The following is a 12,901-nucleotide window of genomic DNA, read 5'->3' as shown; positions in this document are numbered from 1 at the left end:
TAACTGTTCTTTCAAAATGGTCGTAGTTCACTGCAGACAGCCATAATTCCACCAATCATTTCATCGAGATAGTCTGTGGGTAGGGAGTGCAATTCCTTAGTGACCTCCTTCCATATATGAAGTAAAAGGAAGGATTTCTAAAGCCCAACATAACCCGGAGGTATCTAGGCTCTGAAAACACTAGACGGCAGTTATTCCCAGAGTAATGTTACAAGGAAAGCCACGTTTTTAAGCGCTTCCTACATTGTAGCAGGTTGTGTTCGTATTTCAGGGAGGTGGGCAAGGAGTTCTAGAGTTTAGTGGTGGTATAAGAGAAGCTTTTGCCTCCCCATTTTGCTTTCAAAATCTTGGGGATGACGAGATTGTCACTATTAGCAGATCTTAGTGATCTGCCTGGGATGTAGGGTCTAATGAGTTGTGATAGTGGTTGTGGGCCTTCGCCGTGTATTGCCTTAAATGTGATGCACAAGGCCTTAAACTGGGTGCGCTTGCCGATAGGCTGCCAGTGTAGTTCTGCAAGGCAAAATGAGAGAGCCCAAGCAGAACTTCATATGATGGTTGATTGTGTTTTCCTCTGCAAATTTAAGCTTGTAGCAGAAGATGGCAAATGCTGCACACCTGGCATGGGACTGCTTTGTTAGCCCAAGCTCCAGCCTGATCTGGGCTGGTGAGGTGTGTTGGGAAAGCTGAAAGATATGCTTGTATATTTGTAATATTGTAGTGTCCAGGACGGTTGTATTTCTACCCCGGGGAGCCTCACTGCCATAGGTCAGGTTTGGGACCACTTTTGCCCTGGCAAGTTCTAGTATAGGGCTAAATGAATGCCCATACAAGTTCTTAAATATGGCCAAGAGCCCTGCTGCCAAGGCAATCACTTTCCTTTTGATTTCCTCCTCGTGTGATTTGAATGAGCCGTTGTTGTCAAATAGGAGGCTGAGGTACTTGTAGCATGTTGTTTCGTCGATCTTGTTCTAATTAAGGCACCAGCCGGCCTTCCTTCCTAAAGCACTCCGGACAAGGATCATCATTTCGGTTTTTGTTGTTGTTTATTTTCAGCCCATTTGCCAGGGAGTTAGCTCCCAGGAGGTGCTGCCTTCCGACCCTGGTTCTGCTAAGTAGTACCAGGTCATCGGCATACAAAAGATTTGACAGTAATATCGACTCTAATATAGGGGTGTGTCAATTTATGGAGGACAGAGCTGGAGAAAGGCCTGCCAGAAATAGATTGAATACAATTGGTAGCAAGACACAACCCTGTGTTATACCTGCTGCTCAGCCAGTGTGAATGTGCAGTGAAATGTTGGTATGCATGGTGATGTAATGGAATGTGAGGATGCCTGGATGTAGAGTGTCAGTTGGAGTATGGGCTAAGCAGAAGGAAGGCTGCTCCTGGTGGGGCTCTACCTGGTAACATCTTACTTGAATTAAACTCCCTGCTTAATACATGGACTACCTGACATCTTCACCACCACATATTTTGGCGATGATTTTAAGGAAATTAAGAAGAATCTATGCGTACAAGAGGACTACAAATGACAGGTAGTTACAACCTGAAGAAACTACATATGTACTTTAAAGGAATCTTACATGGAAACTTAAGGACAGTATGCCTCAGCCCCACCAGTGTCCTTTGCTATCGGGCAGCCTACCATCCTGGGCATACTTCTACTGAGCAACACCTGGCAGAAGAAGACCGAAACGTCGACCATTCAGTCCTTTTCTTTGCTTATGATTAACCTTCATAGATGATTTTTTATTGTATCAAAATAGATGTCATCTTTCAAATTGAGAAAGAAAAAATCAGGAGGCCCCCTGAATTGGCTATGTTGGGACCAGGGGAAAGATGCTCAAAAAGATCTATGATGTCCCTAGAGCATGTATCTAATGGATTACTACGTTGGTCCAAAAGATACTATGCATCCACCATAGGACTTGCCTGTTTTTTGGGTCAACCTCACAACCACAAAAGTATGAACTTACTCATATCGAAGGGACTAACAATAAGGTATTTAGATCAATGGTATTAGCAATTTGTAAATACAATACCTAAACACAATTCTAACAAAACAGTAAGTGTACGAGTAAAAAATGTCTGTGGCAAGAGTGTGGTTACAAAATTAAAACATATATGTTTATTCTGTTTCATACAATTCAATTATTGTTCAATAACAATTACATATAGACATTTAAAAAACCAATACATATAAAAACAGATTTGTTAAAAACAAAGATTACACATCCATATGTTAAAATTGTTCAAGAGAACAAATGTCGACGCAGCGTTTCGGTGTTGATAATAGGCACCTTCTTCAGGACTGTTTCTCTATAAAGAGACACACAATTACCAATCAGACAACATTACAATTTAAAGTTTTCTACAAGTACCTAAACTTGACATGTTCTTTCTATCTAGAAACATCTATGGTTCCATTCATTTCTATATATTCATTGTTATGTAAAAAACCATTTAACTAGTTTACATAATACATTTAGACCTTTGCACTTTTCGCCCCTATATTTTCAGTTCATAGGGGCCGATTATGATGGCGGATTTCCCGCATCCACCGGGCCGGCGGAAGCCACCGCCGGCCCGGAGGATGCGGGAAATCCGCCGGGGAGCCTTGCAAGACCCACCGCCACATTAGGATGGCTGGTGGGTCTCACTATCTGTCCGCCGCTTTTCCGCCGCGGGCGGATTCCGCCCGCGGCGGAAAAGCATTAACATGGCTGGCGGTGTCTATCAGACACCGCCAGCCATATTAGGATGAGTGCGGAAAGATGCCTTTACACGGCGGCATTTCCGCCGTGTAAATGCATACGGATTTGTGTTTGGGGGCCCATTGCGGGCCCCCAGGGGTGAAGGGGGGGGGTGGGGGGTGCACATGGGGGTACCTATGGTGCCCCCCTGCATTTGCCTGCACAAAGCGGCAGGCACCGCGAGGTGCCTGCCGCTTTGTGCATGCAAATGCACAACTTACTTTTTTTATCATTGCAGCGGGTGCTGCTTCAAGCAGCACCCGCCGCAATGATAAAAATACAGGATGTGACCGCCAGGGTGGCGGTCACATCCTAATTTGCATGGAGGGACCGCCGCTGCCCCTGCGGACGGTCCCTCCTTCTCTATGGTGGCGGACGGACTCAGGTCCGTCCGCCATCATAATCGGCCCCTTAGTGTGGTTGTATGTAGTTCCCTCCTCTGTCACCTAGTCACAGAATCCTATATTCTGTTACTTGGAGAGACACAGTAACATAAAGTTGCTACGTCTCTTACCTTAGTTATCAATGTTCTGGGTTTATTAGGAGACACTTTGCAATATCGCGTCTTCATCTGAATATGCTCAGTTGAGAGTACACCCGCACCAATACGTCTACGTGGTATAGTGAGTTCAATTTCTAAATAAGATAATCAAGAAAGAAATTATTAACACTATGGGTGACCTTGCATCTTAATTCTAGGTACTCTCTAATATAAAAGAACAAATAACAACAGTACCTGTATATTTATAAATTTAAAAAGTACACCGCCATGGAGGAGCCACCGATCTAAGTTCAGGTGCTGTATATCTATGAAAGACACGATGTAAAAATAACTCAATCGTTCTGTAATATTGTATTCTGCCTTTATTGTTTGCGCAAGAGCTGGTATACACTCACCACCTATTTCCTGTCACTTCGAAAAATCGATGTAGCCGGGCCCGAAATGCTTTTTTACCACGGCGTTCTTAAAATCAAGGGTTGTCCTCAGGATTTAAAACGCGATCTGTAGTGTGGGAAATTTATTTTAACGGTATTATTATACTTTGCGTTATCATTGTATAAAGTGCGCAAAGGCTTCATTCTCATATTTATAGCCTACTTATTAATGTATAAATTTAGATAGCATTTACCCTAATAAGTATTAATGGAGCTTCAAATAGCTCCCATTATTCGTCCTACACATTGCCATAACGCTCGGTGTAGTGTCATATCAATCGAAGATAATCATTCATATAATGAACACACCCATTCATTGTGCTCAGTGACTGTAACCGTACTCGGTAGAGTAGCGCGAAGTTGTGCCTAAACATTAGTCACCATTTACCTGCCCAAATAAACGTGTTCCTGCCTGCTCTATAGTGCTACGTTAAGCATTTTCCACAGACGCCATCACTATTTTGATTTGTGGATTGCGAGAACAATTATTTAAAACAACCATTCCCAGGGCTTTATTTACTTTGTATCCATTGCCTAGCGCACTGGCTTCGTATTAACCGGCAACAGTCAGCATTATTAATGCGTTGCAACCCTATTCTAATTTCACGGCTTGTCCCATAATATACCAAAACAACATTAGAGTCCCTCTTACCAATTAATATGTTGTCGGTCTCCCTGCTCCTCACAGGGCAGCGTCTTTGGGTTTCTGTTTCAATAAAAGAGAGTGTTCGCTCCATTCCCTGTTTAAATAGTAGGACGCACGGGATTGGTCACTCCTTAACCCTCATATGATTGGTTAATATCGATCACACGGCAAACCTTGATGTTACCTTTTTTTTTTTTTTAAGTTGTTAAGCAAGTCCTGATCTTCAATAAACTTTATGTGAGGTAAAGTTTATTGAAGATCTGGACTTGCTGAGCATATTCAGATGAAGACGCGATATTGCAAAGTGTCCCTAATAAACCCAGAACATTGATAACTAAGGTAAGAGACGTAGCAACTTTATGTTACTGTGTCTCTCCAAGTAACAGAATATAGGATTCTGTGACTAGGTGACAGAGGAGGGAACTGCATACTACCACACTATGAACTGAAAATAAAGGGGCGAAAAGTGTAAAGGTCTAAATGTATTATGTAAACTAGTTAAATGTTTTTTTACATAACAATGAATATATAGAAATGAATGGAACCATAGATGTTTCTAGATAGAAAGAACATGTCAAGTTTAGGTACTTGTAGAAAACTTTTAAATTGTAATGTTGTCTGATTGGTAATTGTGTGTCTCTTTATAGAGAAACAGTCCTGAAGAAGGTGCCTATTATCAACACCGAAACGCTGCGTCGACATTTGTTCTCTTGAACAATTTTAACATATGGATGTGTAATCTTTGTTTTTAACAAATCTGTTTTTATATGTATTGATTTTTTAAATGTCTATATGTAATTGTTATTGCACAATAATTGAATTGTATGAAACAGAATAAACATATATGTTTTAATTTTGTAACCACACTCTTGCCACAGACATTTTTTACTCGTACACTTACTGTTTTGTTAGAATTGTGTTTAGGTATTGTGTTTACAAATTGCTAATACCATTGATCTAAATACCTTATTGTTAGTCCCTTCGATATGAGTAAGTTCATACTTTTGTGGTTGTGAGGTTGACCCAAAAAACAGGCTATGGTGGATGCATAGTATCTTTTGGACCAACGTAGTAATCCATTAGATACATGCTCTAGGGACATCATAGATCTTTTTGAGTATCTTTCAAATTGATACAGGGTTGGACTTTGTTGCAAATTAATTATATTTTTTTTTCACATTTCCTTTTTTCATTTGTATAGCACTGTATTTCAACATTTAATGTTGATTTGTACCCTTATGACTGATTAAACAATCTTTATATAAAAAATTATTTTTCAAAAGAATAACTACTCTGTGTCTCTCTCTTCTCTTCTATGTAGAGTATTTTCTCGAAGTAGCTTGTTGAATGCTTTAAGTAACAGCGTTCCTGAACTTAATGATCTTAGTACTTGATTGATTCTTTACATTTTCTGTGATTATTTTCAACACAGAATCACTATCTGTTAAATAATTGTCATAAACGAAGTCCCTTGCAGGCACCTTTTATTCTTGATTATCTATATTGACCCACGCTCGCAAGGGTTTATTGGGTTTCTCACCCTTTTCCTAAAGATGGGAAAAAGGCTCCTTATATAACACCCCAATGTGGATAGACAGAGACGCTACTTCTGGAGCATTGCCATACCACACTTCCTATCTTCTTATCTTCTCTGACATTTTTTCCTTATTTCTTCACTCCCCAGCTGCTCTCGCCGTCTCCTTCTCTCCTTTTTCTTCTTCCTCATATCAGTCCCACTCTACATTTACCCACTTTCCCCTTCTCCCCATCCCATTCTTGTCTCCATTTCCCTCTCACTGCCTGTTCTTTGCTTTCTCTCTTACCGGTTTCCCATTCTCCATCCCAGTTCTCCAAAGCCTCTGGCTGCCTTTCTCTTTCCGTCCCTCTCTTAACAATTTCTACATTACTCCTTCCCCATTTCTCGTCTTTGCGCCCTGACTTTTTTTCTACTTTGTTCCTCTCTCGCCCTTTTTCCGCCACTAAATCCTATTTCTCAGTAGTCTCCTTTCCTTATCCTTCAGGCTATGTTACAATTTTGAAAACACATACCACTATCCCTGAATATTGGATGGAAGCACATTTAGAATTTGGACCAATGTGCCTCTGCAGCGTCGGAGACCTGGCCAAAAAGGACATGAAAAAGCTGAAATTAGATCATAAATCCAAAGCTGTTCTAATCAGGGGTCCCACAAATAAGTTTGGCCCAGGCACTCAAAATCCTTAAGATGCCCCAGTGCATTTTTAAAGTTTTCATGTTAATCGCAGCACCCATCATGAGCTGCAATGAACACGTAAACCTTAACAAATGCACACAACCACCCACAGCCCATCCCAATTAAGAAAAGAAATGCAGTAACATAGCTGCCATGGTTTAAAATTGCAATGTGGGGTGTTTTCATAATTTCACTATAATTATTAGTGCCATTTGAACATGGCCGACTTTAGTGCTGGTGATGCCTGGTGGGACAATGTTTGTTGGCGGCCCAATGACCACCTCAGCAACGGATACTCTCATTACCATCCTTTAACAGTGACCCTCAAGTTTAGTAACATAGCTGCCATGGTTTAAAATTGCAATGTGGGGTGTTTTCATAATTTCACTATAATTATTAGTGCCATTTGAACAGGGCCGACTTTAGTGCTGGTGGTGCCTGGTGGGACAATGTTTGTTGGCGGCCCAATGACCACCTCAGCAACGGATACTCTCATTACCATCCTTTAACAGTGACCCTCAAGTTTCCATAAACCCTCTCTCTTTCATATTTATTTTGTTTAATAGCACTTTACTTCGCATACACATTACACAGAGACTCTGAATCACTGTGTGTAAATTACTGTATAGGAAATGTTACACCAGACAGAGGAATAAAATGTCTCTTCTTGACAGAGCTGGGCTGCTAGGGTTTTAAGCAAACGTTTGAAGTGATATTTGGTGCTGCACACATGCGCGGTCTGGTTCCTGGCGCCCATAGCCATGGCTGCAGCGCACAAAGGCGCTACACTGCTGCACACAGAGGAAAGAAATTAGAGTGAACATTGCCTGCGAGTAGTGTACTCTCGTCAGCAACGTGTACGTGTGCTGGGACACACATGGAGAGTGACACAGTTAAAACAGTGAGACATTGTGAATTAGCTATTTACTTGCTCATTGGAACTTGGATATCCATATTTAAAGTACTCTGTGGCACCATAACTACTTCTTCATAGCTGCTGTGTATGGGGTCTGTGCTGTACTTCAGGTGAGAGGTTGCTCACCGAAGGTTGCTACTTGTTCTTGCTCAGTGTTGTAAAGTTCTTGTGTTCAATAACTTGCTTTGCCCTGCAGTGGTTGTGTTCATTTTCTTTGATGCCTGAATGTCTAAGGTTCAATGTGCTACTGTTGGCTTTCTCGTAAGTTTTGCAGAGGTCTTGAAGGTGCTCTGTATGCGTAGTTTGTGTTCAGTGCTTGTTAATATGCTGCCATAGGTGATACTTTTCTTTTTAATGGGTACTTCTTCCATTATTTCTTCTTATGGTGTGCAGTGAAATGATCGGTTTAGAGCATGCCTTTTGACATGTGGGATGGTGCAGTATTGCCACCCACTCTTGTGATCGGGTTGGTGTCTCCCACTTTCATGTGGTTGTGGGTTGGTGCAGAAAAACCACCCATCTTAGTACAGATTGTTGAAGAGTGAGTGTTTTTCCTAGTGATTGCTGTTTTCCCTTACTACTTTATTGGGTGTAGAGCTGTGCACTTTTACATGTTCCGTGTGGAGCGTCTTTCCACACTTACCGCCCTTACTTCGGGTTTGGGTGAAGGGCTGAGTTAAAGCCAGATTTGCGAAGAGTGTGTGTTTTTGCTAGTGTGTGCTGTTATCTCTTACTATTTGATTGGATGTAACGCTGTGCGCTTTTAAATGTTCTGTGAGGAGCGTCTTTCCGCAAATACCACCCCAATTTCAGGTTTGGGTGAAGGACTGAAAGGAAGACAGATTTTTGAAGTGTGAGTGTTTTGGCTGGTGATTACTGCTTCCTCTTACTACTTGGTTGGTGTAGAGTTGTAAACTTTTACATGTTCCGCGTGGAGCGTTTTTCCACACGTACCACCCTAACTTTGGGTGTTAGGCAATTTTCATGCCATATGTTTCATGTAGAGTTGTGTTCCGCACATACCACCCTTACTACGGGTAAGGATGGAGGGCAGCGTTTATGCAGTTTGTTTGGTGTGAAAGGAATTTCCACATTTCATTTTTTTTATTTCTCGTTTGCATGGTTCCATACCGCGCCTCGCAGTTGGTATTCTTCGTATCTCTTTCTTGTTGGCCTGGCCAGCTAGCTTGCTTTTTGGTATCTGGGTTTTGTTTGTGTTTTGTGGTGTGGTAGTGTGTGTGTGTTTTCTTAGTTTGGTAACAAGGGAGATGGTGTGACTATATCCCTTTTATTATCTTTATTTGATCATTTGTTGTACACATGCATGAAATGTTTACATCTTTTATCTGCATGTTTTCGCATCAGCACTTTGCTACAATGTTTATTTGCTTGCAATTGTTCTGATGTCTCTGTGTTGCATGTAATAGTTTTATTGTCATCCTTTGCATGCACTATTTTTAATGTTATTCTTTTGAGAGCTTCTTTCTCCTTTGTGTAAAGAGAAGGAGATGTGTTATACCTGCTGCTCAGCCAGTGTGAATGTGCTTCGGGATGTTGGTGTGCACGGTGATGTGTGGAATGTGAGGATGCCTGAATGTGGCGTGTCAGTTGGAGTATGGGCTGAGCAGCAGGAAGGCGGCTCCTGGTGGGGCTGTACCTGGTAACCTCTTACTTGAATAAAACTACCTGCTTAATACATGGACTACCTGATGTCCTCCTTACCACACCCTGTTTAAGGCTGCCGATTGTTGAAATGGCACTTGATAGAATGGCTCCGCTCCGCCATTTGATCCTGACCCAGGTGTTGGTGTATAGGTTTACATTTGCTATCCTAAGATATGGGGGTATTAGCCAGTTCTTTCGTTTTTCCCAGAGTTCGTTGCAGTTAACATTGTCAAAAGCTGCTTGATAATCAAAGAAACAGAGCTAGAGAGGACGTTTTTAGATTTTGGAAGAGTAGAAGCTGAGGGACATGTTTGTTCTAGTGCCTGACTTCCTGATAAATCCTGTTTGATTAAGAGGAATGATAGAGTTCGAGTTAGCCCAATCGCTGAGATGTTCAAGTGGGACCCCAGCACTATATTTCGCCTTGTTATCAATCAGTGCTATCAATCTGAAATTCCCTGACTCCATTTTGAAGATGAGGTACATTTTAGAGCCTCTCCAGCAGGCTTGGATTGTTGCTCCTGCTAGTGCGTGGTTGAAGAGTGGTACCATTGCTTTGGTCCATTTTGTTGAACCTGTCTTAAAAATAGCCTGAGGGATACTGTTTAGGCCTGGTGCCATAGACAAGTCAAAAAGAACTAGTGTGTCCGAGTCACCCCTGTCCAGAACAAGCTACAGCCATCTAACACTGCTTTCTAGCTCTTCCATGTAATGAAAAAGTTTGATATTGTCTGCCTTGTCAACAACCTTGATCCAAAGCAGAGCAGATCAAAGAGGAACCACAGTTGCCATCTTACACTCTAAAGCTTAGAGTTAGATAATGACAAATTAGAGAGCTCAGTAAGAGAGGGAATCAACTTTCAGAGACCTATTTAATGGTCTTTATGGCACAAGGGGCTGTAACAGAACCCGATATGATTGCATTGATCATCTTGAAGGTAAATTCTTGCTTAATAACAGACAATGCAGGAAGTGTTGGAAGATAGATGGGAGTAATCAGTGAAGGAAATGATTCTACTATCATGCTAGTCTGCAAGAGCGCTACTAATTTCCTTTAGGGATGGAAGATGAAAATAACCTGCACCCTCGATGCAATATTTTGCTCTTCAGTGTATTCAGATTCTTTACATATCTTCAAAAAATAAAAAATCCTCATTGAACCACTTTACACAGGGGAAAAATGTAATGGCCTTGACTTTTTAAGAGGATGCGCCTGATAGATTGCATTCTTATTCCAAGTGTTGAAGTCAACTGCATCTGTCGGGGCATCAGAGACATGTGTGGTGCCAGTCTTTTCAGATCAATTTTTCATTCACATAGAATAACCATGCGGGTTGTGGTATATTGCTGCTCTTACCCTTTGCCAGCTCTTTAGTGATTGATTGCAATATTTAAAGTACTTAAAGATTGCAGGTTAAATGCAGATGAAGGTGGATGAGAGAGAGCCGGTCGCCGGCACCACTAACCTGGGGTTAGACTCAAGGCTCACTCTACGGGAGTGACGAGAATTCTCCCACACTCCCCGGAGCAGTCCACGGGTGAGAATTCAAATTACACTCACACCCCTACAATGCTCCGGAGAGATGTGGAGATACAAATGTGGGTGGAAAGTCTTCTAATCCCCCAGCCGATTGCCCTCAAGCAGAACAGGAAGGATTGACCTATAGGGAAACACAATAGAAATACATACATAAAGAAAGGCTCTACCTCCCATTAATGTAAACAAATTATTAAGTCAGTGCAAGTTCTACAAAACAAAATCACTGTGTCTTACCGGCTGGACATCTCAAGATGTCTTTGGAAGGTTCCAGTTCTGTAGACAATAATTGAAGGTAAATGCTTCTTTACCTCCTAGTGGAATCAAGATACTCCTACAGTGCAAATGGGATAATGGGTTAGAATTCCACAAATTCAAAGGAAAGGAATATCTTGTAGGAGTAGTTGCATAAAGGTTGGAAGCTGGAATGGGTTCAGGATCCTACACTACAATTGTTCCAGATAAGTCTCAGACATCGCAGGAGTGCAGGGTTCAGCAGAAAGAAATGTGCACTGTAAAACGCTGACGTCGCGTTCACCAACAAAAATGAATAACGGAGGCACAGAGCTGACGCCTCCCAGGAGAAAGTTTGAGGGTCAGAATCAACAGGGCAGCCGCTGCAAAACAAATACAATCGAGGACGCGGTCATTGGAAGCGGGAGTAAAGAATGAGCCACGACGCGGCGGGACTATTTAGCGAATTGCCGTGGCTGTCGGGAGAATTACTGCGGGCAGGAGATAGAGGGAGCGGTCTCAGGGATACAAGCGGACAAAAGCGGCGGGAAGTTGAAAGAGGCCGCGAAAACAAACTCTCTTACCCTCAACTAAAGATTTAATCGGAAGGCAGGCCGGGATAAGGAATCCAAGGAAATCTGCATCCAAAGAATGCAGCGAGACGCTACTAGTATGTCAGGAGACTTTCTTCCAGTGAGCATAGCAGGAAGCTGGAACACAGGAAGGGGCTTGGTTGCAGGACGAGATCCAAAGCCAAGCAACCACGCTATGGTCTCTTGTGTTTTTAAAGCAAGGGAGCATTAGCAAACTCCGCCTTCAGGTAGCACAGTAAGGGATCATCTCCAAAATGTGTGTTTTCTCTATAGAGCAAGCACTGAGTTTTCTACACTCTATCCCCATTAATCGTGCAAAAGGCTTGACGCCTAACAGAGCCAAGATCGCAAGAGTATGAGAGATGAGAAAGAGCAGAGAGCAAACAGAGGTCGAGGTAGGAATAATCAGATGCCAGAGAGGTAAAAAAAAGGGAACAAAGGGGGAGTAGAGAAGACACAGGAAATAGGTTAAAGATCAAAAAGTATGACTGATTAAAGATCAGAAAAGAGGAAGACAAAGTACTGGAGGAAGAGGAGGAAGGAAGCATGATAAAACATTTTAAGAGAGGCCAGGGCGAACAGAATCATAGAAAAAAATAGGAGTGAGACCAAAAGTAAAGGAGGAAGGGAGGGAGTAGGAGGGTAGAGATTGAGGAGACTGGAACAGTGAGACATCAGTTAATATAAGAGGTTAGAGAAAGGAGAAAAGAGTAGAGAGACCAAACCACAGAAGAGAAAGAGGCATGAGAGAGAACTATTTGGCATGAAAGAAACTCCAACTACAGACACATCTGTGGACAGTAATGGTGGAGCCAGATGTTGTGGCTTAGAGTCAGAGAATGTTAATGGAAATATACAGTATGAAATCGCCTGTCATTCCATCACACCTTATTAGTGCACATAATCGTGATCTTTCTGGTCAGATGTTGTCAGGCTCTGGAGGTCTATTAATTGCTTCATTTGTAAAAGAAAGAGTGCCGGTGCCCAAAATCCTACTCAGAGGCTGGCGGGCAATGCAATTAAATGTCAGCATGCCTAATACCAAGGCTGGTAGTCTTTAACCCACTGCCAGCCACTCCCTGCACCTTCTTCTCGCTTTTGCAGGTTCCTGCTTTCTGTATGTGACAGATTTGCATCTTTGTCTTCCTCTGTTTTTTCGATAGCAACCAACACATTTTTAATTTGACAGTTCACACCTAGTGAATAATAAAGTAATTGCGTTAGAGGTGTGCCTCTACGTTTTGTCACACATGTAGAGTGTATCTATTTATCACTTCACTGCCCAGTTTAATAATTTTTTTTTCTCCGTTTGGACACTTCTTTTCCTTTTTGGGACAAAATGACCACTGATGATGAGAACAGTGGGTTGATCTGGTGAGTACCTACCAGTTACCCCGTTGGTGG

The sequence above is a fragment of the Lissotriton helveticus genome, chromosome 1_1 (genome assembly GCF_964261635.1).
Source record: "Lissotriton helveticus chromosome 1_1, aLisHel1.1, whole genome shotgun sequence".
In the NCBI taxonomy this organism is placed as follows: Eukaryota; Metazoa; Chordata; class Amphibia; order Caudata; family Salamandridae; genus Lissotriton; species Lissotriton helveticus.
This window is presented reverse-complemented; position numbering follows the sequence as displayed.